General features: G+C 47.5%; 17 non-coding genes across 17 annotated transcripts; all 17 read right to left on the reverse strand.

Moving 5' to 3' along the window:
* Positions 1–2,479: 2,479 nt before the first annotated feature.
* On the reverse strand, positions 2,480–2,670 carry LOC142730079 (U2 spliceosomal RNA). The gene has a single exon (XR_012878742.1). It is a non-coding gene; the product is annotated as a U2 spliceosomal RNA (small nuclear RNA).
* A 1,276-nt stretch (positions 2,671–3,946) lies between these two features.
* Positions 3,947–4,137, reverse strand: LOC142730080 (U2 spliceosomal RNA). The gene has a single exon (XR_012878743.1). It is a non-coding gene; the product is annotated as a U2 spliceosomal RNA (small nuclear RNA).
* A 1,280-nt stretch (positions 4,138–5,417) lies between these two features.
* LOC142730081 (U2 spliceosomal RNA) lies at positions 5,418–5,608 on the reverse strand. The gene has a single exon (XR_012878744.1). It is a non-coding gene; the product is annotated as a U2 spliceosomal RNA (small nuclear RNA).
* Positions 5,609–6,896: 1,288 nt separating this feature from the next.
* On the reverse strand, positions 6,897–7,087 carry LOC142730082 (U2 spliceosomal RNA). Its single transcript, XR_012878745.1, has one exon. It is a non-coding gene; the product is annotated as a U2 spliceosomal RNA (small nuclear RNA).
* Positions 7,088–8,383: 1,296 nt separating this feature from the next.
* On the reverse strand, positions 8,384–8,574 carry LOC142730083 (U2 spliceosomal RNA). The gene has a single exon (XR_012878746.1). It is a non-coding gene; the product is annotated as a U2 spliceosomal RNA (small nuclear RNA).
* Positions 8,575–9,870: 1,296 nt separating this feature from the next.
* On the reverse strand, positions 9,871–10,061 carry LOC142730084 (U2 spliceosomal RNA). Its single transcript, XR_012878747.1, has one exon. It is a non-coding gene; the product is annotated as a U2 spliceosomal RNA (small nuclear RNA).
* Positions 10,062–11,337: 1,276 nt separating this feature from the next.
* LOC142730087 (U2 spliceosomal RNA) lies at positions 11,338–11,528 on the reverse strand. The gene has a single exon (XR_012878749.1). It is a non-coding gene; the product is annotated as a U2 spliceosomal RNA (small nuclear RNA).
* A 1,288-nt stretch (positions 11,529–12,816) lies between these two features.
* LOC142730088 (U2 spliceosomal RNA) lies at positions 12,817–13,007 on the reverse strand. The gene has a single exon (XR_012878750.1). It is a non-coding gene; the product is annotated as a U2 spliceosomal RNA (small nuclear RNA).
* Positions 13,008–14,299: 1,292 nt separating this feature from the next.
* LOC142730232 (U2 spliceosomal RNA) lies at positions 14,300–14,490 on the reverse strand. Its single transcript, XR_012878880.1, has one exon. It is a non-coding gene; the product is annotated as a U2 spliceosomal RNA (small nuclear RNA).
* A 1,292-nt stretch (positions 14,491–15,782) lies between these two features.
* Positions 15,783–15,973, reverse strand: LOC142730089 (U2 spliceosomal RNA). The gene has a single exon (XR_012878751.1). It is a non-coding gene; the product is annotated as a U2 spliceosomal RNA (small nuclear RNA).
* Positions 15,974–17,253: 1,280 nt separating this feature from the next.
* On the reverse strand, positions 17,254–17,444 carry LOC142730090 (U2 spliceosomal RNA). Its single transcript, XR_012878752.1, has one exon. It is a non-coding gene; the product is annotated as a U2 spliceosomal RNA (small nuclear RNA).
* A 1,280-nt stretch (positions 17,445–18,724) lies between these two features.
* On the reverse strand, positions 18,725–18,915 carry LOC142730091 (U2 spliceosomal RNA). Its single transcript, XR_012878753.1, has one exon. It is a non-coding gene; the product is annotated as a U2 spliceosomal RNA (small nuclear RNA).
* A 1,304-nt stretch (positions 18,916–20,219) lies between these two features.
* Positions 20,220–20,410, reverse strand: LOC142730092 (U2 spliceosomal RNA). The gene has a single exon (XR_012878754.1). It is a non-coding gene; the product is annotated as a U2 spliceosomal RNA (small nuclear RNA).
* A 1,292-nt stretch (positions 20,411–21,702) lies between these two features.
* On the reverse strand, positions 21,703–21,893 carry LOC142730093 (U2 spliceosomal RNA). The gene has a single exon (XR_012878755.1). It is a non-coding gene; the product is annotated as a U2 spliceosomal RNA (small nuclear RNA).
* Positions 21,894–23,185: 1,292 nt separating this feature from the next.
* Positions 23,186–23,376, reverse strand: LOC142730094 (U2 spliceosomal RNA). The gene has a single exon (XR_012878756.1). It is a non-coding gene; the product is annotated as a U2 spliceosomal RNA (small nuclear RNA).
* Positions 23,377–24,668: 1,292 nt separating this feature from the next.
* Positions 24,669–24,859, reverse strand: LOC142730095 (U2 spliceosomal RNA). The gene has a single exon (XR_012878757.1). It is a non-coding gene; the product is annotated as a U2 spliceosomal RNA (small nuclear RNA).
* Positions 24,860–26,159: 1,300 nt separating this feature from the next.
* On the reverse strand, positions 26,160–26,350 carry LOC142730097 (U2 spliceosomal RNA). The gene has a single exon (XR_012878758.1). It is a non-coding gene; the product is annotated as a U2 spliceosomal RNA (small nuclear RNA).
* Between the last annotated feature and the right edge of the window lie 341 nt (positions 26,351–26,691).

The raw sequence follows: 26,691 nt of genomic DNA on the forward strand, positions 1-26,691 counted from the left end.
CAGGATTTGCTTCTTTTGCTTGCACCACAATGCAGTGCTGAAAGAGGAGGAATCTACATAAAAACGCCTTCCTGGCAACGCCCAAATGCCCTGCTGCCATGCAGATAAACACTGGCAGCGGCAGCAAGTGCATGCCCACAGCCACCCCTTGTTCCTTCACACCTTGTATCAGCTGTAATCCAGTCCAGTCCAGTGCTGCCTGCTGAGCAGCACTGACCAACACTGCCTGGGCCCAGGCTTTTATCTCTGAGGCCCCATTATGATGTCAGAAAGCTGGCTCTGGAATCCTGAGGGCTCCACTATGACACGTGCAAAGTTCCGTCTGAACTTTATATAAGACGGTGAGGCTCAGTCAGTCACTCAGTGTTGCCTGAGAGGGCAACACTGCAACAGCCGGCCGCCAGGCTGTCTTTTTTTTGCACAGCTAGTTGCCTCCAGGAGGCCACAAGAGGGAGACAAGGGACTGCAAAATGGAAAATAGGCATCCACCAACTTTACAGACAACTTCTCCTTGCTCCTACAACCTCCATCCTTGCACAGTTTGTTATTCTTCTAGGTAACATAGTAACAAATCCAAATTGCTGCTCTCTTTGTAGGCAAGCAAGGCTTTGTTGCAACTGCAATTCTTACTTCTTCTTGAAATGTAGGGACGACAGTACATTCCATCACATCCATCTAGTGTACACAGGTAGGTCCATTGTGGCGGGCAGGCGAGCGGGCGGGCTGCTTTATTGGCTGTTTGCTGTTCCCCTACTCCACTCCACTATTTGACTGTTGTGCTGCATCAATCAATCAATCAATCAATCAATCAATCAATCAATCAATCAGTGGCTGGCTCAGGTGCAGCTCTTTAACTTACCTAAAAGGGAGGGCGGAGAGAAGACAAGGAAGGTGAATGAGGTGTTCCAATGTGAAATGCCGGAAACACAGAAACACAGACGACACACAACAAGAGGTGGCAATCTATTCATTAATTGCATTTAATCAATGAGCTCATTATCACTCATGCATTGTCCAACAGGTGTTGAAATAATGGGATTAACCCCTTAATGACCGGGCCATTTTGCACGTTAATGACCAAGGATTATTTTTTGTTTTTCCACGGTCGCATTCCAAGAGTCGTAACTCTTTTTTTATTCCGTCGACATAGCCGTATAAGGGCTTGTTTTTTCCGGGACGAGTTGTATTTTGTAATTGTACCATTTTTAGATGCTTATAACATATTGATTAACTTTTATTAACTTTATTTTAGGAGAGAATTGAAAATAAGCAGCTATTCCAGCATTAATTTTCACGTTATAAATTTACGCCGTTTACTATGCAGCGTAAATAACATGTTAACTTTATTCTATGGGTCGGCACGATTACGGGGATACCAAATATGTAAAGGTTTTATATGTTTTTTCTACGTTTGCACAATAAAAACCCTTTTAGAAAAAAATTACTTGTTTTTGCATCGCCGCGTTCCAAGAGGCGTAATTTTTTTATTTTTCCGTCGATGTGGCCGTACGTGGGATTGATTTTTGCGGGACAATGTGTAGTTTTCATTAGTACTATTTTGGGGTACATAGGACTTATAGATGAACTTTTATTTTATTTTTTATGGGGGGAATGGGAGAAAAGAGAGCATTTTGCCATTGTTTTTTGCGTTTTCTTTGGACGCCGTTCATCCGGCGGTTTAATTAATGTGTTCATTTTATTGGTCAAGTTGTTACGATCGCTGGGATACCATATATGTGTATGTGTGATTTGTTTTGACCGTTTTATTAAATAAAACCACTTTTTGGGGCAAAAAAGTAGTTTTATTTGACTTTGACTGTAATTTTTTTTATTTTTTTTTTCACAAACTTTATTTAACGGTTTTACTTTTTTTTTTTTAGTCCCACCAGGGGACTTCACTATGCGATATGCCGATCGCATATATAATGCTTTGGTATACTTTGTATACCAAAGCATTATTGCCTGTCAGTGTAAAACTGACAGGCAACCTGTTAGGTCATGCCTCTGGCATCGCCTAACAGGCAGATGCTGAAGACAGACCTGGGGGTCTTTGTTAGACCCCCGGCTGTCATGGAAACCCGACGGCGACCCGCGATTTGTTTGCGGGGGCGCCGATCGGGAGACAGAGGGAGCTCCCCCCTCTGTCAAACACATTAAATGCCGCTGTCACTGTTGACAGCGGCATTTAATGGGTTAAACTGCCGGAATCGGCGCGTGCTTCGATTCCGGCAGTTGCAGCAGGAGCCAGGCTGTGTATAACAGCCGTGCTCCTGCCGCTGATCGCGTGGGTAAACTGTCAGTACCCGCGCGATCACAGGACGGATATATCCGTCCTCCTGCGCTAACTAGCAGCTGCTGAGGACGGATATATCCGTCCTTCGGCGTTAAGGGGTTAAAAGGGGAGATCCCTTCAGAAAGACAGAAACAATAGCAAAGACAAAAAACACTTTTGGAATCTGCTTTTAGTCAACACATAAGGAAAGGGTGCACCGGTCCTGGAAATACTGCAATACCAGGTCAATGCGTGGAGTGGACAGAGCAAGCTCTATTTCCATCTCCCTGTTCTAAAAATCCATTTAATATATGGTCCCCAGATAGGGGACGTATCAGATATTAAACTGATAAGAACAGATACTACACTTGATCTTAGCCAAAAGGCCGAGAAGCGATAACCCGAACGGGCCGCGCGTTGCCCGAGCCTGCCCGATACTGCTGTTCAGCCCTTGCAGCGATTCAGCCTACTTCTAGGCAATTCCATGGGGCCCTGCAGGCTCACACACTCACAGCTACACGGGAGGTGAATAAAGGCCGGAGAGGAAGCCAGACAGGATTTGCTTCTTTTGCTTGCACCACAATGCAGTGCTGAAAGAGGAGGAATCTACATAAAAACGCCTTCCTGGCAACGCCCAAATGCCCTGCTGCCATGCAGATAAACACTGGCAGCGGCAGCAAGTGCATGCCCACAGCCACCCCTTGTTCCTTCACACCTTGTATCAGCTGTAATCCAGTCCAGTCCAGTGCTGCCTGCTGAGCAGCACTGACCAACACTGCCTGGGCCCAGGCTTTTATCTCTGAGGCCCCATTATGATGTCAGAAAGCTGGCTCTGGAATCCTGAGGGCTCCACTGTGACACGTGCAAAGTTCCGTCTGAACTTTATATAAGACGGTGAGGCTCAGTCAGTCACTCAGTGTTGCCTGAGAGGGCAACACTGCAACAGCCGGCCGCCAGGCTGTCTTTTTTTTGCACAGCTAGTTGCCTCCAGGAGGCCACAAGAGGGAGACAAGGGACTGCAAAATGGAAAATAGGCATCCACCAACTTTACAGACAACTTCTCCTTGCTCCTACAACCTCCATCCTTGCACAGTTTGTTATTCTTCTAGGTAACATAGTAACAAATCCAAATTGCTGCTCTCTTTGTAGGCAAGCAAGGCTTTGTTGCAACTGCAATTCTTACTTCTTCTTGAAATGTAGGGACGACAGTACATTCCATCACATCCATCTAGTGTACACAGGTAGGTCCATTGTGGCGGGCAGGCGAGCGGGCGGGCTGCTTTATTGGCTGTTTGCTGTTCCCCTACTCCACTCCACTATTTGACTGTTGTGCTGCATCAATCAATCAATCAATCAATCAATCAATCAATCAATCAGTGGCTGGCTCAGGTGCAGCTCTTTAACTTACCTAAAAGGGAGGGCGGAGAGAAGACAAGGAAGGTGAATGAGGTGTTCCAATGTGAAATGCCGGAAACACAGAAACACAGACGACACACAACAAGAGGTGGCAATCTATTCATTAATTGCATTTAATCAATGAGCTCATTATCACTCATGCATTGTCCAACAGGTGTTGAAATAATGGGATTAAAAGGGGAGATCCCTTCAGAAAGACAGAAACAATAGCAAAGACAAAAAACACTTTTGGAATCTGCTTTTAGTCAACACATAAGGAAAGGGTGCACCGGTCCTGGAAATACTGCAATACCAGGTCAATGCGTGGAGTGGACAGAGCAAGCTCTATTTCCATCTCCCTGTTCTAAAAATCCATTTAATATATGGTCCCCAGATAGGGGACGTATCAGATATTAAACTGATAAGAACAGATACTACACTTGATCTTAGCCAAAAGGCCGAGAAGCGATAACCCGAACGGGCCGCGCGTTGCCCGAGCCTGCCCGATACTGCTGTTCAGCCCTTGCAGCGATTCAGCCTACTTCTAGGCAATTCCATGGGGCCCTGCAGGCTCACACACTCACAGCTACACGGGAGGTGAATAAAGGCCGGAGAGGAAGCCAGACAGGATTTGCTTCTTTTGCTTGCACCACAATGCAGTGCTGAAAGAGGAGGAATCTACATAAAAACGCCTTCCTGGCAACGCCCAAATGCCCTGCTGCCATGCAGATAAACACTGGCAGCGGCAGCAAGTGCATGCCCACAGCCACCCCTTGTTCCTTCACACCTTGTATCAGCTGTAATCCAGTCCAGTCCAGTGCTGCCTGCTGAGCAGCACTGACCAACACTGCCTGGGCCCAGGCTTTTATCTCTGAGGCCCCATTATGATGTCAGAAAGCTGGCTCTGGAATCCTGAGGGCTCCACTGTGACACGTGCAAAGTTCCGTCTGAACTTTATATAAGACGGTGAGGCTCAGTCAGTCACTCAGTGTTGCCTGAGAGGGCAACACTGCAACAGCCGGCCGCCAGGCTGTCTTTTTTTTGCACAGCTAGTTGCCTCCAGGAGGCCACAAGAGGGAGACAAGGGACTGCAAAATGGAAAATAGGCATCCACCAACTTTACAGACAACTTCTCCTTGCTCCTACAACCTCCATCCTTGCACAGTTTGTTATTCTTCTAGGTAACATAGTAACAAATCCAAATTGCTGCTCTCTTTGTAGGCAAGCAAGGCTTTGTTGCAACTGCAATTCTTACTTCTTCTTGAAATGTAGGGACGACAGTACATTCCATCACATCCATCTAGTGTACACAGGTAGGTCCATTGTGGCGGGCAGGCGAGCGGGCGGGCTGCTTTATTGGCTGTTTGCTGTTCCCCTACTCCACTCCACTATTTGACTGTTGTGCTGCATCAATCAATCAATCAATCAATCAATCAATCAATCAATCAATCAGTGGCTGGCTCAGGTGCAGCTCTTTAACTTACCTAAAAGGGAGGGCGGAGAGAAGACAAGGAAGGTGAATGAGGTGTTCCAATGTGAAATGCCGGAAACACAGAAACACAGACGACACACAACAAGAGGTGGCAATCTATTCATTAATTGCATTTAATCAATGAGCTCATTATCACTCATGCATTGTCCAACAGGTGTTGAAATAATGGGATTAAAAGGGGAGATCCCTTCAGAAAGACAGAAACAATAGCAAAGACAAAAAACACTTTTGGAATCTGCTTTTAGTCAACACATAAGGAAAGGGTGCACCGGTCCTGGAAATACTGCAATACCAGGTCAATGCGTGGAGTGGACAGAGCAAGCTCTATTTCCATCTCCCTGTTCTAAAAATCCATTTAATATATGGTCCCCAGATAGGGGACGTATCAGATATTAAACTGATAAGAACAGATACTACACTTGATCTTAGCCAAAAGGCCGAGAAGCGATAACCCGAACGGGCCGCGCGTTGCCCGAGCCTGCCCGATACTGCTGTTCAGCCCTTGCAGCGATTCAGCCTACTTCTAGGCAATTCCATGGGGCCCTGCAGGCTCACACACTCACAGCTACACGGGAGGTGAATAAAGGCCGGAGAGGAAGCCAGACAGGATTTGCTTCTTTTGCTTGCACCACAATGCAATGCTGAAAGAGGAGGAATCTACATAAAAACGCCTTCCTGGCAACGCCCAAATGCCCTGCTGCCATGCAGATAAACACTGGCAGCGGCAGCAAGTGCATGCCCACAGCCACCCCTTGTTCCTTCACACCTTGTATCAGCTGTAATCCAGTCCAGTCCAGTGCTGCCTGCTGAGCAGCACTGACCAACACTGCCTGGGCCCAGGCTTTTATCTCTGAGGCCCCATTATGATGTCAGAAAGCTGGCTCTGGAATCCTGAGGGCTCCACTATGACACGTGCAAAGTTCCGTCTGAACTTTATATAAGATGGTGAGGCTCAGTCAGTCACTCAGTGTTGCCTGAGAGGGCAACACTGCAACAGCCGGCCGCCAGGCTGTCTTTTTTTTGCACAGCTAGTTGCCTCCAGGAGGCCACAAGAGGGAGACAAGGGACTGCAAAATGGAAAATAGGCATCCACCAACTTTACAGACAACTTCTCCTTGCTCCTACAACCTCCATCCTTGCACAGTTTGTTATTCTTCTAGGTAACATAGTAACAAATCCAAATTGCTGCTCTCTTTGTAGGCAAGCAAGGCTTTGTTGCAACTGCAATTCTTACTTCTTCTTGAAATGTAGGGACGACAGTACATTCCATCACATCCATCTAGTGTACACAGGTAGGTCCATTGTGGCGGGCAGGCGAGCGGGCGGGCTTCTTTATTGGCTGTTTGCTGTTCCCCTACTCCACTCCACTATTTGACTGTTGTGCTGCATCAATCAATCAATCAATCAATCAATCAATCAATCAATCAATCAATCAATCAGTGGCTGGCTCAGGTGCAGCTCTTTAACTTACCTAAAAGGGAGGGCGGAGAGAAGACAAGGAAGGTGAATGAGGTGTTCCAATGTGAAATGCCGGAAACACAGAAACACAGACGACACACAACAAGAGGTGGCAATCTATTCATTAATTGCATTTAATCAATGAGCTCATTATCACTCATGCATTGTCCAACAGGTGTTGAAATAATGGGATTAAAAGGGGAGATCCCTTCAGAAAGACAGAAACAATAGCAAAGACAAAAAACACTTTTGGAATCTGCTTTTAGTCAACACATAAGGAAAGGGTGCACCGGTCCTGGAAATACTGCAATACCAGGTCAATGCGTGGAGTGGACAGAGCAAGCTCTATTTCCATCTCCCTGTTCTAAAAATCCATTTAATATATGGTCCCCAGATAGGGGACGTATCAGATATTAAACTGATAAGAACAGATACTACACTTGATCTTAGCCAAAAGGCCGAGAAGCGATAACCCGAACGGGCCGCGCGTTGCCCGAGCCTGCCCGATACTGCTGTTCAGCCCTTGCAGCGATTCAGCCTACTTCTAGGCAATTCCATGGGGCCCTGCAGGCTCACACACTCACAGCTACACGGGAGGTGAATAAAGGCCGGAGAGGAAGCCAGACAGGATTTGCTTCTTTTGCTTGCACCACAATGCAGTGCTGAAAGAGGAGGAATCTACATAAAAACGCCTTCCTGGCAACGCCCAAATGCCCTGCTGCCATGCAGATAAACACTGGCAGCGGCAGCAAGTGCATGCCCACAGCCACCCCTTGTTCCTTCACACCTTGTATCAGCTGTAATCCAGTCCAGTCCAGTGCTGCCTGCTGAGCAGCACTGACCAACACTGCCTGGGCCCAGGCTTTTATCTCTGAGGCCCCATTATGATGTCAGAAAGCTGGCTCTGGAATCCTGAGGGCTCCACTATGACACGTGCAAAGTTCCGTCTGAACTTTATATAAGACGGTGAGGCTCAGTCAGTCACTCAGTGTTGCCTGAGGGGGCAACACTGCAACAGCCGGCCGCCAGGCTGTCTTTTTTTTGCACAGCTAGTTGCCTCCAGGAGGCCACAAGAGGGAGACAAGGGACTGCAAAATGGAAAATAGGCATCCACCAACTTTACAGACAACTTCTCCTTGCTCCTACAACCTCCATCCTTGCACAGTTTGTTATTCTTCTAGGTAACATAGTAACAAATCCAAATTGCTGCTCTCTTTGTAGGCAAGCAAGGCTTTGTTGCAACTGCAATTCTTACTTCTTCTTGAAATGTAGGGACGACAGTACATTCCATCACATCCATCTAGTGTACACAGGTAGGTCCATTGTGGCGGGCAGGCGAGCGGGCGGGCTGCTTTATTGGCTGTTTGCTGTTCCCCTACTCCACTCCACTATTTGACTGTTGTGCTGCATCAATCAATCAATCAATCAATCAATCAATCAATCAATCAATCAATCAATCAATCAATCAGTGGCTGGCTCAGGTGCAGCTCTTTAACTTACCTAAAAGGGAGGGCGGAGAGAAGACAAGGAAGGTGAATGAGGTGTTCCAATGTGAAATGCCGGAAACACAGAAACACAGACGACACACAACAAGAGGTGGCAATCTATTCATTAATTGCATTTAATCAATGAGCTCATTATCACTCATGCATTGTCCAACAGGTGTTGAAATAATGGGATTAAAAGGGGAGATCCCTTCAGAAAGACAGAAACAATAGCAAAGACAAAAAACACTTTTGGAATCTGCTTTTAGTCAACACATAAGGAAAGGGTGCACCGGTCCTGGAAATACTGCAATACCAGGTCAATGCGTGGAGTGGACAGAGCAAGCTCTATTTCCATCTCCCTGTTCTAAAAATCCATTTAATATATGGTCCCCAGATAGGGGACGTATCAGATATTAAACTGATAAGAACAGATACTACACTTGATCTTAGCCAAAAGGCCGAGAAGCGATAACCCGAACGGGCCGCGCGTTGCCCGAGCCTGCCCGATACTGCTGTTCAGCCCTTGCAGCGATTCAGCCTACTTCTAGGCAATTCCATGGGGCCCTGCAGGCTCACACACTCACAGCTACACGGGAGGTGAATAAAGGCCGGAGAGGAAGCCAGACAGGATTTGCTTCTTTTGCTTGCACCACAATGCAGTGCTGAAAGAGGAGGAATCTACATAAAAACGCCTTCCTGGCAACGCCCAAATGCCCTGCTGCCATGCAGATAAACACTGGCAGCGGCAGCAAGTGCATGCCCACAGCCACCCCTTGTTCCTTCACACCTTGTATCAGCTGTAATCCAGTCCAGTCCAGTGCTGCCTGCTGAGCAGCACTGACCAACACTGCCTGGGCCCAGGCTTTTATCTCTGAGGCCCCATTATGATGTCAGAAAGCTGGCTCTGGAATCCTGAGGGCTCCACTATGACACGTGCAAAGTTCCGTCTGAACTTTATATAAGACGGTGAGGCTCAGTCAGTCACTCAGTGTTGCCTGAGAGGGCAACACTGCAACAGCCGGCCGCCAGGCTGTCTTTTTTTTGCACAGCTAGTTGCCTCCAGGAGGCCACAAGAGGGAGACAAGGGACTGCAAAATGGAAAATAGGCATCCACCAACTTTACAGACAACTTCTCCTTGCTCCTACAACCTCCATCCTTGCACAGTTTGTTATTCTTCTAGGTAACATAGTAACAAATCCAAATTGCTGCTCTCTTTGTAGGCAAGCAAGGCTTTGTTGCAACTGCAATTCTTACTTCTTCTTGAAATGTAGGGACGACAGTACATTCCATCACATCCATCTAGTGTACACAGGTAGGTCCATTGTGGCGGGCAGGCGAGCGGGCGGGCTGCTTTATTGGCTGTTTGCTGTTCCCCTACTCCACTCCACTATTTGACTGTTGTGCTGCATCAATCAATCAATCAATCAATCAATCAATCAATCAATCAATCAATCAATCAATCAATCAGTGGCTGGCTCAGGTGCAGCTCTTTAACTTACCTAAAAGGGAGGGCGGAGAGAAGACAAGGAAGGTGAATGAGGTGTTCCAATGTGAAATGCCGGAAACACAGAAACACAGACGACACACAACAAGAGGTGGCAATCTATTCATTAATTGCATTTAATCAATGAGCTCATTATCACTCATGCATTGTCCAACAGGTGTTGAAATAATGGGATTAAAAGGGGAGATCCCTTCAGAAAGACAGAAACAATAGCAAAGACAAAAAACACTTTTGGAATCTGCTTTTAGTCAACACATAAGGAAAGGGTGCACCGGTCCTGGAAATACTGCAATACCAGGTCAATGCGTGGAGTGGACAGAGCAAGCTCTATTTCCATCTCCCTGTTCTAAAAATCCATTTAATATATGGTCCCCAGATAGGGGACGTATCAGATATTAAACTGATAAGAACAGATACTACACTTGATCTTAGCCAAAAGGCCGAGAAGCGATAACCCGAACGGGCCGCGCGTTGCCCGAGCCTGCCCGATACTGCTGTTCAGCCCTTGCAGCGATTCAGCCTACTTCTAGGCAATTCCATGGGGCCCTGCAGGCTCACACACTCACAGCTACACGGGAGGTGAATAAAGGCCGGAGAGGAAGCCAGACAGGATTTGCTTCTTTTGCTTGCACCACAATGCAGTGCTGAAAGAGGAGGAATCTACATAAAAACGCCTTCCTGGCAACGCCCAAATGCCCTGCTGCCATGCAGATAAACACTGGCAGCGGCAGCAAGTGCATGCCCACAGCCACCCCTTGTTCCTTCACACCTTGTATCAGCTGTAATCCAGTCCAGTCCAGTGCTGCCTGCTGAGCAGCACTGACCAACACTGCCTGGGCCCAGGCTTTTATCTCTGAGGCCCCATTATGATGTCAGAAAGCTGGCTCTGGAATCCTGAGGGCTCCACTATGACACGTGCAAAGTTCCGTCTGAACTTTATATAAGACGGTGAGGCTCAGTCAGTCACTCAGTGTTGCCTGAGAGGGCAACACTGCAACAGCCGGCCGCCAGGCTGTCTTTTTTTTGCACAGCTAGTTGCCTCCAGGAGGCCACAAGAGGGAGACAAGGGACTGCAAAATGGAAAATAGGCATCCACCAACTTTACAGACAACTTCTCCTTGCTCCTACAACCTCCATCCTTGCACAGTTTGTTATTCTTCTAGGTAACATAGTAACAAATCCAAATTGCTGCTCTCTTTGTAGGCAAGCAAGGCTTTGTTGCAACTGCAATTCTTACTTCTTCTTGAAATGTAGGGACGACAGTACATTCCATCACATCCATCTAGTGTACACAGGTAGGTCCATTGTGGCGGGCAGGCGAGCGGGCGGGCTTCTTTATTGGCTGTTTGCTGTTCCCCTACTCCACTCCACTATTTGACTGTTGTGCTGCATCAATCAATCAATCAATCAATCAATCAATCAATCAATCAGTGGCTGGCTCAGGTGCAGCTCTTTAACTTACCTAAAAGGGAGGGCGGAGAGAAGACAAGGAAGGTGAATGAGGTGTTCCAATGTGAAATGCCGGAAACACAGAAACACAGACGACACACAACAAGAGGTGGCAATCTATTCATTAATTGCATTTAATCAATGAGCTCATTATCACTCATGCATTGTCCAACAGGTGTTGAAATAATGGGATTAAAAGGGGAGATCCCTTCAGAAAGACAGAAACAATAGCAAAGACAAAAAACACTTTTGGAATCTGCTTTTAGTCAACACATAAGGAAAGGGTGCACCGGTCCTGGAAATACTGCAATACCAGGTCAATGCGTGGAGTGGACAGAGCAAGCTCTATTTCCATCTCCCTGTTCTAAAAATCCATTTAATATATGGTCCCCAGATAGGGGACGTATCAGATATTAAACTGATAAGAACAGATACTACACTTGATCTTAGCCAAAAGGCCGAGAAGCGATAACCCGAACGGGCCGCGCGTTGCCCGAGCCTGCCCGATACTGCTGTTCAGCCCTTGCAGCGATTCAGCCTACTTCTAGGCAATTCCATGGGGCCCTGCAGGCTCACACACTCACAGCTACACGGGAGGTGAATAAAGGCCGGAGAGGAAGCCAGACAGGATTTGCTTCTTTTGCTTGCACCACAATGCAGTGCTGAAAGAGGAGGAATCTACATAAAAACGCCTTCCTGGCAACGCCCAAATGCCCTGCTGCCATGCAGATAAACACTGGCAGCGGCAGCAAGTGCATGCCCACAGCCACCCCTTGTTCCTTCACACCTTGTATCAGCTGTAATCCAGTCCAGTCCAGTGCTGCCTGCTGAGCAGCACTGACCAACACTGCCTGGGCCCAGGCTTTTATCTCTGAGGCCCCATTATGATGTCAGAAAGCTGGCTCTGGAATCCTGAGGGCTCCACTATGACACGTGCAAAGTTCCGTCTGAACTTTATATAAGACGGTGAGGCTCAGTCAGTCACTCAGTGTTGCCTGAGAGGGCAACACTGCAACAGCCGGCCGCCAGGCTGTCTTTTTTTTGCACAGCTAGTTGCCTCCAGGAGGCCACAAGAGGGAGACAAGGGACTGCAAAATGGAAAATAGGCATCCACCAACTTTACAGACAACTTCTCCTTGCTCCTACAACCTCCATCCTTGCACAGTTTGTTATTCTTCTAGGTAACATAGTAACAAATCCAAATTGCTGCTCTCTTTGTAGGCAAGCAAGGCTTTGTTGCAACTGCAATTCTTACTTCTTCTTGAAATGTAGGGACGACAGTACATTCCATCACATCCATCTAGTGTACACAGGTAGGTCCATTGTGGCGGGCAGGCGAGCGGGCGGGCTGCTTTATTGGCTGTTTGCTGTTCCCCTACTCCACTCCACTATTTGACTGTTGTGCTGCATCAATCAATCAATCAATCAATCAATCAATCAATCAATCAATCAATCAATCAGTGGCTGGCTCAGGTGCAGCTCTTTAACTTACCTAAAAGGGAGGGCGGAGAGAAGACAAGGAAGGTGAATGAGGTGTTCCAATGTGAAATGCCGGAAACACAGAAACACAGACGACACACAACAAGAGGTGGCAATCTATTCATTAATTGCATTTAATCAATGAGCTCATTATCACTCATGCATTGTCCAACAGGTGTTGAAATAATGGGATTAAAAGGGGAGATCCCTTCAGAAAGACAGAAACAATAGCAAAGACAAAAAACACTTTTGGAATCTGCTTTTAGTCAACACATAAGGAAAGGGTGCACCGGTCCTGGAAATACTGCAATACCAGGTCAATGCGTGGAGTGGACAGAGCAAGCTCTATTTCCATCTCCCTGTTCTAAAAATCCATTTAATATATGGTCCCCAGATAGGGGACGTATCAGATATTAAACTGATAAGAACAGATACTACACTTGATCTTAGCCAAAAGGCCGAGAAGCGATAACCCGAACGGGCCGCGCGTTGCCCGAGCCTGCCCGATACTGCTGTTCAGCCCTTGCAGCGATTCAGCCTACTTCTAGGCAATTCCATGGGGCCCTGCAGGCTCACACACTCACAGCTACACGGGAGGTGAATAAAGGCCGGAGAGGAAGCCAGACAGGATTTGCTTCTTTTGCTTGCACCACAATGCAGTGCTGAAAGAGGAGGAATCTACATAAAAACGCCTTCCTGGCAACGCCCAAATGCCCTGCTGCCATGCAGATAAACACTGGCAGCGGCAGCAAGTGCATGCCCACAGCCACCCCTTGTTCCTTCACACCTTGTATCAGCTGTAATCCAGTCCAGTCCAGTGCTGCCTGCTGAGCAGCACTGACCAACACTGCCTGGGCCCAGGCTTTTATCTCTGAGGCCCCATTATGATGTCAGAAAGCTGGCTCTGGAATCCTGAGGGCTCCACTATGACACGTGCAAAGTTCCGTCTGAACTTTATATAAGACGGTGAGGCTCAGTCAGTCACTCAGTGTTGCCTGAGAGGGCAACACTGCAACAGCCGGCCGCCAGGCTGTCTTTTTTTTGCACAGCTAGTTGCCTCCAGGAGGCCACAAGAGGGAGACAAGGGACTGCAAAATGGAAAATAGGCATCCACCAACTTTACAGACAACTTCTCCTTGCTCCTACAACCTCCATCCTTGCACAGTTTGTTATTCTTCTAGGTAACATAGTAACAAATCCAAATTGCTGCTCTCTTTGTAGGCAAGCAAGGCTTTGTTGCAACTGCAATTCTTACTTCTTCTTGAAATGTAGGGACGACAGTACATTCCATCACATCCATCTAGTGTACACAGGTAGGTCCATTGTGGCGGGCAGGCGAGCGGGCGGGCTGCTTTATTGGCTGTTTGCTGTTCCCCTACTCCACTCCACTATTTGACTGTTGTGCTGCATCAATCAATCAATCAATCAATCAATCAATCAATCAATCAATCAATCAATCAATCAGTGGCTGGCTCAGGTGCAGCTCTTTAACTTACCTAAAAGGGAGGGCGGAGAGAAGACAAGGAAGGTGAATGAGGTGTTCCAATGTGAAATGCCGGAAACACAGAAACACAGACGACACACAACAAGAGGTGGCAATCTATTCATTAATTGCATTTAATCAATGAGCTCATTATCACTCATGCATTGTCCAACAGGTGTTGAAATAATGGGATTAAAAGGGGAGATCCCTTCAGAAAGACAGAAACAATAGCAAAGACAAAAAACACTTTTGGAATCTGCTTTTAGTCAACACATAAGGAAAGGGTGCACCGGTCCTGGAAATACTGCAATACCAGGTCAATGCGTGGAGTGGACAGAGCAAGCACTATTTCCATCTCCCTGTTCTAAAAATCCATTTAATATATGGTCCCCAGATAGGGGACGTATCAGATATTAAACTGATAAGAACAGATACTACACTTGATCTTAGCCAAAAGGCCGAGAAGCGATAACCCGAACGGGCCGCGCGTTGCCCGAGCCTGCCCGATACTGCTGTTCAGCCCTTGCAGCGATTCAGCCTACTTCTAGGCAATTCCATGGGGCCCTGCAGGCTCACACACTCACAGCTACACGGGAGGTGAATAAAGGCCGGAGAGGAAGCCAGACAGGATTTGCTTCTTTTGCTTGCACCACAATGCAGTGCTGAAAGAGGAGGAATCTACATAAAAACGCCTTCCTGGCAACGCCCAAATGCCCTGCTGCCATGCAGATAAACACTGGCAGCGGCAGCAAGTGCATGCCCACAGCCACCCCTTGTTCCTTCACACCTTGTATCAGCTGTAATCCAGTCCAGTCCAGTGCTGCCTGCTGAGCAGCACTGACCAACACTGCCTGGGCCCAGGCTTTTATCTCTGAGGCCCCATTATGATGTCAGAAAGCTGGCTCTGGAATCCTGAGGGCTCCACTATGACACGTGCAAAGTTCCGTCTGAACTTTATATAAGACGGTGAGGCTCAGTCAGTCACTCAGTGTTGCCTGAGAGGGCAACACTGCAACAGCCGGCCGCCAGGCTGTCTTTTTTTTGCACAGCTAGTTGCCTCCAGGAGGCCACAAGAGGGAGACAAGGGACTGCAAAATGGAAAATAGGCATCCACCAACTTTACAGACAACTTCTCCTTGCTCCTACAACCTCCATCCTTGCACAGTTTGTTATTCTTCTAGGTAACATAGTAACAAATCCAAATTGCTGCTCTCTTTGTAGGCAAGCAAGGCTTTGTTGCAACTGCAATTCTTACTTCTTCTTGAAATGTAGGGACGACAGTACATTCCATCACATCCATCTAGTGTACACAGGTAGGTCCATTGTGGCGGGCAGGCGAGCGGGCGGGCTGCTTTATTGGCTGTTTGCTGTTCCCCTACTCCACTCCACTATTTGACTGTTGTGCTGCATCAATCAATCAATCAATCAATCAATCAATCAATCAATCAATCAATCAATCAATCAGTGGCTGGCTCAGGTGCAGCTCTTTAACTTACCTAAAAGGGAGGGCGGAGAGAAGACAAGGAAGGTGAATGAGGTGTTCCAATGTGAAATGCCGGAAACACAGAAACACAGACGACACACAACAAGAGGTGGCAATCTATTCATTAATTGCATTTAATCAATGAGCTCATTATCACTCATGCATTGTCCAACAGGTGTTGAAATAATGGGATTAAAAGGGGAGATCCCTTCAGAAAGACAGAAACAATAGCAAAGACAAAAAACACTTTTGGAATCTGCTTTTAGTCAACACATAAGGAAAGGGTGCACCGGTCCTGGAAATACTGCAATACCAGGTCAATGCGTGGAGTGGACAGAGCAAGCTCTATTTCCATCTCCCTGTTCTAAAAATCCATTTAATATATGGTCCCCAGATAGGGGACGTATCAGATATTAAACTGATAAGAACAGATACTACACTTGATCTTAGCCAAAAGGCCGAGAAGCGATAACCCGAACGGGCCGCGCGTTGCCCGAGCCTGCCCGATACTGCTGTTCAGCCCTTGCAGCGATTCAGCCTACTTCTAGGCAATTCCATGGGGCCCTGCAGGCTCACACACTCACAGCTACACGGGAGGTGAATAAAGGCCGGAGAGGAAGCCAGACAGGATTTGCTTCTTTTGCTTGCACCACAATGCAGTGCTGAAAGAGGAGGAATCTACATAAAAACGCCTTCCTGGCAACGCCCAAATGCCCTGCTGCCATGCAGATAAACACTGGCAGCGACAGCAAGTGCATGCCCACAGCCACCCCTTGTTCCTTCACACCTTGTATCAGCTGTAATCCAGTCCAGTCCAGTGCTGCCTGCTGAGCAGCACTGACCAACACTGCCTGGGCCCAGGCTTTTATCTCTGAGGCCCCATTATGATGTCAGAAAGCTGGCTCTGGAATCCTGAGGGCTCCACTATGACACGTGCAAAGTTCCGTCTGAACTTTATATAAGACGGTGAGGCTCAGTCAGTCACTCAGTGTTGCCTGAGAGGGCAACACTGCAACAGCCGGCCGCCAGGCTGTCTTTTTTTTGCACAGCTAGTTGCCTCCAGGAGGCCACAAGAGGGAGACAAGGGACTGCAAAATGGAAAATAGGCATCCACCAACTTTACAGACAACTTCTCCTTGCTCCTACAACCTCCATCCTTGCACAGTTTGTTATTCTTCTAGGTAACATAGTAACAAATCCAAATTGCTGCTCTCTTTGTAGGCAAGCAAGGCTTTGTTGCAACTGCAATTCTTACTTCTTCTTGAAATGTAGGGACGACAGTACATTCCATCACATCCATCTAGTGTACACAGGTAGGTCCATTGTGGCGGGCAGGCGAGCGGGCGGGCTGCTTTATTGGCTGTTTGCTGTTCCCCTACTCCACTCCACTATTTGACTGTTGTGCTGCATCAATCAATCAATCAATCAATCAATCAATCAATCAATCAATCAGTGGCTGGCTCAGGTGCAGCTCTTTAACTTACCTAAAAGGGAGGGCGGAGAGAAGACAAGGAAGGTGAATGAGGTGTTCCAATGTGAAATGCCGGAAACACAGAAACACAGACGACACACAACAAGAGGTGGCAATCTATTCATTAATTGCATTTAATCAATGAGCTCATTATCACTCATGCATTGTCCAACAGGTGTTGAAATAATGGGATTAAAAGGGGAGATCCCTTCAGAAAGACAGAAACAATAGCAAAGACAAAAAACACTTTTGGAATCTGCTTTTAGTCAACACATAAGGAAAGGGTGCACCGGTCCTGGAAATACTGCAATACCAGGTCAATGCGTGGAGTGGACAGAGCAAGCTCTATTTCCATCTCCCTGTTCTAAAAATCCATTTAATATATGGTCCCCAGATAGGGGACGTATCAGATATTAAACTGATAAGAACAGATACTACACTTGATCTTAGCCAAAAGGCCGAGAAGCGATAACCCGAACGGGCCGCGCGTTGCCCGAGCCTGCCCGATACTGCTGTTCAGCCCTTGCAGCGATTCAGCCTACTTCTAGGCAATTCCATGGGGCCCTGCAGGCTCACACACTCACAGCTACACGGGAGGTGAATAAAGGCCGGAGAGGAAGCCAGACAGGATTTGCTTCTTTTGCTTGCACCACAATGCAGTGCTGAAAGAGGAGGAATCTACATAAAAACGCCTTCCTGGCAACGCCCAAATGCCCTGCTGCCATGCAGATAAACACTGGCAGCGGCAGCAAGTGCATGCCCACAGCCACCCCTTGTTCCTTCACACCTTGTATCAGCTGTAATCCAGTCCAGTCCAGTGCTGCCTGCTGAGCAGCACTGACCAACACTGCCTGGGCCCAGGCTTTTATCTCTGAGGCCCCATTATGATGTCAGAAAGCTGGCTCTGGAATCCTGAGGGCTCCACTATGACACGTGCAAAGTTCCGTCTGAACTTTATATAAGACGGTGAGGCTCAGTCAGTCACTCAGTGTTGCCTGAGAGGGCAACACTGCAACAGCCGGCCGCCAGGCTGTCTTTTTTTTGCACAGCTAGTTGCCTCCAGGAGGCCACAAGAGGGAGACAAGGGACTGCAAAATGGAAAATAGGCATCCACCAACTTTACAGACAACTTCTCCTTGCTCCTACAACCTCCATCCTTGCACAGTTTGTTATTCTTCTAGGTAACATAGTAACAAATCCAAATTGCTGCTCTCTTTGTAGGCAAGCAAGGCTTTGTTGCAACTGCAATTCTTACTTCTTCTTGAAATGTAGGGACGACAGTACATTCCATCACATCCATCTAGTGTACACAGGTAGGTCCATTGTGGCGGGCAGGCGAGCGGGCGGGCTGCTTTATTGGCTGTTTGCTGTTCCCCTACTCCACTCCACTATTTGACTGTTGTGCTGCATCAATCAATCAATCAATCAATCAATCAATCAATCAATCAATCAGTGGCTGGCTCAGGTGCAGCTCTTTAACTTACCTAAAAGGGAGGGCGGAGAGAAGACAAGGAAGGTGAATGAGGTGTTCCAATGTGAAATGCCGGAAACACAGAAACACAGACGACACACAACAAGAGGTGGCAATCTATTCATTAATTGCATTTAATCAATGAGCTCATTATCACTCATGCATTGTCCAACAGGTGTTGAAATAATGGGATTAAAAGGGGAGATCCCTTCAGAAAGACAGAAACAATAGCAAAGACAAAAAACACTTTTGGAATCTGCTTTTAGTCAACACATAAGGAAAGGGTGCACCGGTCCTGGAAATACTGCAATACCAGGTCAATGCGTGGAGTGGACAGAGCAAGCTCTATTTCCATCTCCCTGTTCTAAAAATCCATTTAATATATGGTCCCCAGATAGGGGACGTATCAGATATTAAACTGATAAGAACAGATACTACACTTGATCTTAGCCAAAAGGCCGAGAAGCGATAACCCGAACGGGCCGCGCGTTGCCCGAGCCTGCCCGATACTGCTGTTCAGCCCTTGCAGCGATTCAGCCTACTTCTAGGCAATTCCATGGGGCCCTGCAGGCTCACACACTCACAGCTACACGGGAGGTGAATAAAGGCCGGAGAGGAAGCCAGACAGGATTTGCTTCTTTTGCTTGCACCACAATGCAGTGCTGAAAGAGGAGGAATCTACATAAAAACGCCTTCCTGGCAACGCCCAAATGCCCTGCTGCCATGCAGATAAACACTGGCAGCGGCAGCAAGTGCATGCCCACAGCCACCCCTTGTTCCTTCACACCTTGTATCAGCTGTAATCCAGTCCAGTCCAGTGCTGCCTGCTGAGCAGCACTGACCAACACTGCCTGGGCCCAGGCTTTTATCTCTGAGGCCCCATTATGATGTCAGAAAGCTGGCTCTGGAATCCTGAGGGCTCCACTATGACACGTGCAAAGTTCCGTCTGAACTGTATATAAGACGGTGAGGCTCAGTCAGTCACTCAGTGTTGCCTGAGAGGGCAACACTGCAACAGCCGGCCGCCAGGCTGTCTTTTTTTTGCACAGCTAGTTGCCTCCAGGAGGCCACAAGAGGGAGACAAGGGACTGCAAAATGGAAAATAGGCATCCACCAACTTTACAGACAACTTCTCCTTGCTCCTACAACCTCCATCCTTGCACAGTTTGTTATTCTTCTAGGTAACATAGTAACAAATCCAAATTGCTGCTCTCTTTGTAGGCAAGCAAGGCTTTGTTGCAACTGCAATTCTTACTTCTTCTTGAAATGTAGGGACGACAGTACATTCCATCACATCCATCTAGTGTACACAGGTAGGTCCATTGTGGCGGGCAGGCGAGCGGGCGGGCTGCTTTATTGGCTGTTTGCTGTTCCCCTACTCCACTCCACTATTTGACTGTTGTGCTGCATCAATCAATCAATCAATCAATCAATCAATCAATCAATCAATCAATCAATCAATCAATCAATCAATCAGTGGCTGGCTCAGGTGCAGCTCTTTAACTTACCTAAAAGGGAGGGCGGAGAGAAGACAAGGAAGGTGAATGAGGTGTTCCAATGTGAAATGCCGGAAACACAGAAACACAGACGACACACAACAAGAGGTGGCAATCTATTCATTAATTGCATTTAATCAATGAGCTCATTATCACTCATGCATTGTCCAACAGGTGTTGAAATAATGGGATTAAAAGGGGAGATCCCTTCAGAAAGACAGAAACAATAGCAAAGACAAAAAACACTTTTGGAATCTGCTTTTAGTCAACACATAAGGAAAGGGTGCACCGGTCCTGGAAATACTGCAATACCAGGTCAATGCGTGGAGTGGACAGAGCAAGCTCTATTTCCATCTCCCTGTTCTAAAAATCCATTTAATATATGGTCCCCAGATAGGGGACGTATCAGATATTAAACTGATAAGAACAGATACTACACTTGATCTTAGCCAAAAGGCCGAGAAGCGATAACCCGAACGGGCCGCGCGTTGCCCGAGCCTGCCCGATACTGCTGTTCAGCCCTTGCAGCGATTCAGCCTATTTCTAGGCAATTCCATGGGGCCCTGCAGGCTCACACACTCACAGCTACACGGGAGGTGAATAAAGGCCGGAGAGGAAGCCAGACAGGATTTGCTTCTTTTGCTTGCACCACAATGCAGTGCTGAAAGAGGAGGAATCTACATAAAAATGCCTTCCTGGCAACGCCCAAATGCCCTGCTGCCATGCAGATAAACACTGGCAGCGGCAGCAAGTGCATGCCCACAGCCACCCCTTGTTCCTTCACACCTTGTATCAGCTGTAATCCAGTCCAGTCCAGTGCTGCCTGCTGAGCAGCACTGACCAACACTGCCTGGGCCCAGGCTTTTATCTCTGAGGCCCCATTATGATGTCAGAAAGCTGGCTCTGGAATCCTGAGGGCTCCACTATGACACGTGCAAAGTTCCGTCTGAACTTTATATAAGACGGTGAGGCTCAGTCAGTCACTCAGTGTTGCCTGAGAGGGCAACACTGCAACAGCCGGCCGCCAGGCTGTCTTTTTTTTGCACAGCTAGTTGCCTCCAGGAGGCCACAAGAGGGAGACAAGGGACTGCAAAATGGAAAATAGGCATCCACCAACTTTACAGACAACTTCTCCTTGCTCCTACAACCTCCATCCTTGCACAGTTTGTTATTCTTCTAGGTAACATAGTAACAAATCCAAATTGCTGCTCTCTTTGTAGGCAAGCAAGGCTTTGTTGCAACTGCAATTCTTACTTCTTCTTGAAATGTAGGGACGACAGTACATTCCATCACATCCATCTAGTGTACACAGGTAGGTCCATTGTGGCGGGCAGGCGAGCGGGCGGGCTGCTTTATTGGCTGTTTGCTGTTCCCCTACTCCACTCCACTATTTGACTGTTGTGCTGCATCAATCAATCAATCAATCAATCAATCAATCAATCAATCAATCAATCAATCAATCAGTGGCTGGCTCAGGTGCAGCTCTTTAACTTACCTAAAAGGGAGGGCGGAGAGAAGACAAGGAAGGTGAATGAGGTGTTCCAATGTGAAATGCCGGAAACACAGAAACACAGACGACACACAACAAGAGGTGGCAATCTATTCATTAATTGCATTTAATCAATGAGCTCATTATCACTCATGCATTGTCCAACAGGTGTTGAAATAATGGGATTAAAAGGGGAGATCCCTTCAGAAAGACAGAAACAATAGCAAAGACAAAAAACACTTTTGGAATCTGCTTTTAGTCAACACATAAGGAAAGGGTGCACCGGTCCTGGAAATACTGCAATACCAGGTCAATGCGTGGAGTGGACAGAGCAAGCTCTATTTCCATCTCCCTGTTCTAAAAATCCATTTAATATATGGTCCCCAGATAGGGGACGTATCAGATATTAAACTGATAAGAACAGATACTACACTTGATCTTAGCCAAAAGGCCGAGAAGCGATAACCCGAACGGGCCGCGCGTTGCCCGAGCCTGCCCGATACTGCTGTTCAGCCCTTGCAGCGATTCAGCCTACTTCTAGGCAATTCCATGGGGCCCTGCAGGCTCACACACTCACAGCTACACGGGAGGTGAATAAAGGCCGGAGAGGAAGCCAGACAGGATTTGCTTCTTTTGCTTGCACCACAATGCAGTGCTGAAAGAGGAGGAATCTACATAAAAACGCCTTCCTGGCAACGCCCAAATGCCCTGCTGCCATGCAGATAAACACTGGCAGCGGCAGCAAGTGCATGCCCACAGCCACCCCTTGTTCCTTCACACCTTGTATCAGCTGTAATCCAGTCCAGTCCAGTGCTGCCTGCTGAGCAGCACTGACCAACACTGCCTGGGCCCAGGCTTTTATCTCTGAGGCCCCATTATGATGTCAGAAAGCTGGCTCTGGAATCCTGAGGGCTCCACTATGACACGTGCAAAGTTCCGTCTGAACTTTATATAAGACGGTGAGGCTCAGTCAGTCACTCAGTGTTGCCTGAGAGGGCAACACTGCAACAGCCGGCCGCCAGGCTGTCTTTTTTTTGCACAGCTAGTTGCCTCCAGGAGGCCACAAGAGGGAGACAAGGGACTGCAAAATGGAAAATAGGCATCCACCAACTTTACAGACAACTTCTCCTTGCTCCTACAACCTCCATCCTTGCACAGTTTGTTATTCTTCTAGGTAACATAGTAACAAATCCAAATTGCTGCTCTCTTTGTAGGCAAGCAAGGCTTTGTTGCAACTGCAATTCTTACTTCTTCTTGAAATGTAGGGACGACAGTACATTCCATCACATCCATCTAGTGTACACAGGTAGGTCCATTGTGGCGGGCAGGCGAGCGGGCGGGCTGCTTTATTGGCTGTTTGCTGTTCCCCTACTCCACTCCACTATTTGACTGTTGTGCTGCATCAATCAATCAATCAATCAATCAATCAATCAATCAATCAATCAATCAATCAATCAGTGGCTGGCTCAGGTGCAGCTCTTTAACTTACCTAAAAGGGAGGGCGGAGAGAAGACAAGGAAGGTGAATGAGGTGTTCCAATGTGAAATGCCGGAAACACAGAAACACAGACGACACACAACAAGAGGTGGCAATCTATTCATTAATTGCATTTAATCAATGAGCTCATTATCACTCATGCATTGTCCAACAGGTGTTGAAATAATGGGATTAAAAGGGGAGATCCCTTCAGAAAGACAGAAACAATAGCAAAGACAAAAAACACTTTTGGAATCTGCTTTTAGTCAACACATAAGGAAAGGGTGCACCGGTCCTGGAAATACTGCAATACCAGGTCAATGCGTGGAGTGGACAGAGCAAGCTCTATTTCCATCTCCCTGTTCTAAAAATCCATTTAATATATGGTCCCCAGATAGGGGACGTATCAGATATTAAACTGATAAGAACAGATACTACACTTGATCTTAGCCAAAAGGCCGAGAAGCGATAACCCGAACGGGCCGCGCGTTGCCCGAGCCTGCCCGATACTGCTGTTCAGCCCTTGCAGCGATTCAGCCTACTTCTAGGCAATTCCATGGGGCCCTGCAGGCTCACACACTCACAGCTACACGGGAGGTGAATAAAGGCCGGAGAGGAAGCCAGACAGGATTTGCTTCTTTTGCTTGCACCACAATGCAGTGCTGAAAGAGGAGGAATCTACATAAAAACGCCTTCCTGGCAACGCCCAAATGCCCTGCTGCCATGCAGATAAACACTGGCAGCGGCAGCAAGTGCATGCCCACAGCCACCCCTTGTTCCTTCACACCTTGTATCAGCTGTAATCCAGTCCAGTCCAGTGCTGCCTGCTGAGCAGCACTGACCAACACTGCCTGGGCCCAGGCTTTTATCTCTGAGGCCCCATTATGATGTCAGAAAGCTGGCTCTGGAATCCTGAGGGCTCCACTATGACACGTGCAAAGTTCCGTCTGAACTTTATATAAGACGGTGAGGCTCAGTCAGTCACTCAGTGTTGCCTGAGAGGGCAACACTGCAACAGCCGGCCGCCAGGCTGTCTTTTTTTTGCACAGCTAGTTGCCTCCAGGAGGCCACAAGAGGGAGACAAGGGACTGCAAAATGGAAAATAGGCATCCACCAACTTTACAGACAACTTCTCCTTGCTCCTACAACCTCCATCCTTGCACAGTTTGTTATTCTTCTAGGTAACATAGTAACAAATCCAAATTGCTGCTCTCTTTGTAGGCAAGCAAGGCTTTGTTGCAACTGCAATTCTTACTTCTTCTTGAAATGTAGGGACGACAGTACATTCCATCACATCCATCTAGTGTACACAGGTAGGTCCATTGTGGCGGGCAGGCGAGCGGGCGGGCTGCTTTATTGGCTGTTTGCTGTTCCCCTACTCCACTCCACTATTTGACTGTTGTGCTGCATCAATCAATCAATCAATCAATCAATCAATCAATCAATCAATCAATCAATCAATCAGTGGCTGGCTCAGGTGCAGCTCTTTAACTTACCTAAAAGGGAGGGCGGAGAGAAGACAAGGAAGGTGAATGAGGTGTTCCAATGTGAAATGCCGGAAACACAGAAACACAGACGACACACAACAAGAGGTGGCAATCTATTCATTAATTGCATTTAATCAATGAGCTCATTATCACTCATGCATTGTCCAACAGGTGTTGAAATAATGGGATTAAAAGGGGAGATCCCTTCAGAAAGACAGAAACAATAGCAAAGACAAAAAACACTTTTGGAATCTGCTTTTAGTCAACACATAAGGAAAGGGTGCACCGGTCCTGGAAATACTGCAATACCAGGTCAATGCGTGGAGTGGACAGAGCAAGCTCTATTTCCATCTCCCTGTTCTAAAAATCCATTTAATATATGGTCCCCAGATAGGGGACGTATCAGATATTAAACTGATAAGAACAGATACTACACTTGATCTTAGCCAAAAGGCCGAGAAGCGATAACCCGAACGGGCCGCGCGTTGCCCGAGCCTGCCCGATACTGCTGTTCAGCCCTTGCAGCGATTCAGCCTACTTCTAGGCAATTCCATGGGGCCCTGCAGGCTCACACACTCACAGCTACACGGGAGGTGAATAAAGGCCGGAGAGGAAGCCAGACAGGATTTGCTTCTTTTGCTTGCACCACAATGCAGTGCTGAAAGAGGAGGAATCTACATAAAAACGCCTTCCTGGCAACGCCCAAATGCCCTGCTGCCATGCAGATAAACACTGGCAGCGGCAGCAAGTGCATGCCCACAGCCACCCCTTGTTCCTTCACACCTTGTATCAGCTGTAATCCAGTCCAGTCCAGTGCTGCCTGCTGAGCAGCACTGACCAACACTGCCTGGGCCCAGGCTTTTATCTCTGAGGCCCCATTATGATGTCAGAAAGCTGGCTCTGGAATCCTGAGGGCTCCACTATGACACGTGCAAAGTTCCGTCTGAACTTTATATAAGACGGTGAGGCTCAGTCAGTCACTCAGTGTTGCCTGAGAGGGCAACACTGCAACAGCCGGCCGCCAGGCTGTCTTTTTTTTGCACAGCTAGTTGCCTCCAGGAGGCCACAAGAGGGAGACAAGGGACTGCAAAATGGAAAATAGGCATCCACCAACTTTACAGACAACTTCTCCTTGCTCCTACAACCTCCATCCTTGCACAGTTTGTTATTCTTCTAGGTAACATAGTAACAAATCCAAATTGCTGCTCTCTTTGTAGGCAAGCAAGGCTTTGTTGCAACTGCAATTCTTACTTCTTCTTGAAATGTAGGGACGACAGTACATTCCATCACATCCATCTAGTGTACACAGGTAGGTCCATTGTGGCGGGCAGGCGAGCGGGCGGGCTGCTTTATTGGCTGTTTGCTGTTCCCCTACTCCACTCCACTATTTGACTGTTGTGCTGCATCAATCAATCAATCAATCAATCAATCAATCAATCAATCAATCAATCAATCAATCAATCAATCAGTGGCTGGCTCAGGTGCAGCTCTTTAACTTACCTAAAAGGGAGGGCGGAGAGAAGACAAGGAAGGTGAATGAGGTGTTCCAATGTGAAATGCCGGAAACACAGAAACACAGACGACACACAACAAGAGGTGGCAATCTATTCATTAATTGCATTTAATCAATGAGCTCATTATCACTCATGCATTGTCCAACAGGTGTTGAAATAATGGGATTAAAAGGGGAGATCCCTTCAGAAAGACAGAAACAATAGCAAAGACAAAAAACACTTTTGGAATCTGCTTTTAGTCAACACATAAGGAAAGGGTGCACCGGTCCTGGAAATACTGCAATACCAGGTCAATGCGTGGAGTGGACAGAGCAAGCTCTATTTCCATCTCCCTGTTCTAAAAATCCATTTAATATATGGTCCCCAGATAGGGGACGTATCAGATATTAAACTGATAAGAACAGATACTACACTTGATCTTAGCCAAAAGGCCGAGAAGCGATAACCCGAACGGGCCGCGCGTTGCCCGAGCCTGCCCGATACTGCTGTTCAGCCCTTGCAGCGATTCAGCCTACTTCTAGGCAATTCCATGGGGCCCTGCAGGCTCACACACTCACAGCTACACGGGAGGTGAATAAAGGCCGGAGAGGAAGCCAGACAGGATTTGCTTCTTTTGCTTGCACCACAATGCAGTGCTGAAAGAGGAGGAATCTACATAAAAACGCCTTCCTGGCAACGCCCAAATGCCCTGCTGCCATGCAGATAAACACTGGCAGCGGCAGCAAGTGCATGCCCACAGCCACCCCTTGTTCCTTCACACCTTGTATCAGCTGTAATCCAGTCC

Source organism: Rhinoderma darwinii, unplaced genomic scaffold (genome assembly GCF_050947455.1).
Source record: "Rhinoderma darwinii isolate aRhiDar2 unplaced genomic scaffold, aRhiDar2.hap1 Scaffold_742, whole genome shotgun sequence".
NCBI classification, from domain to species: domain Eukaryota; kingdom Metazoa; phylum Chordata; class Amphibia; order Anura; family Rhinodermatidae; genus Rhinoderma; species Rhinoderma darwinii.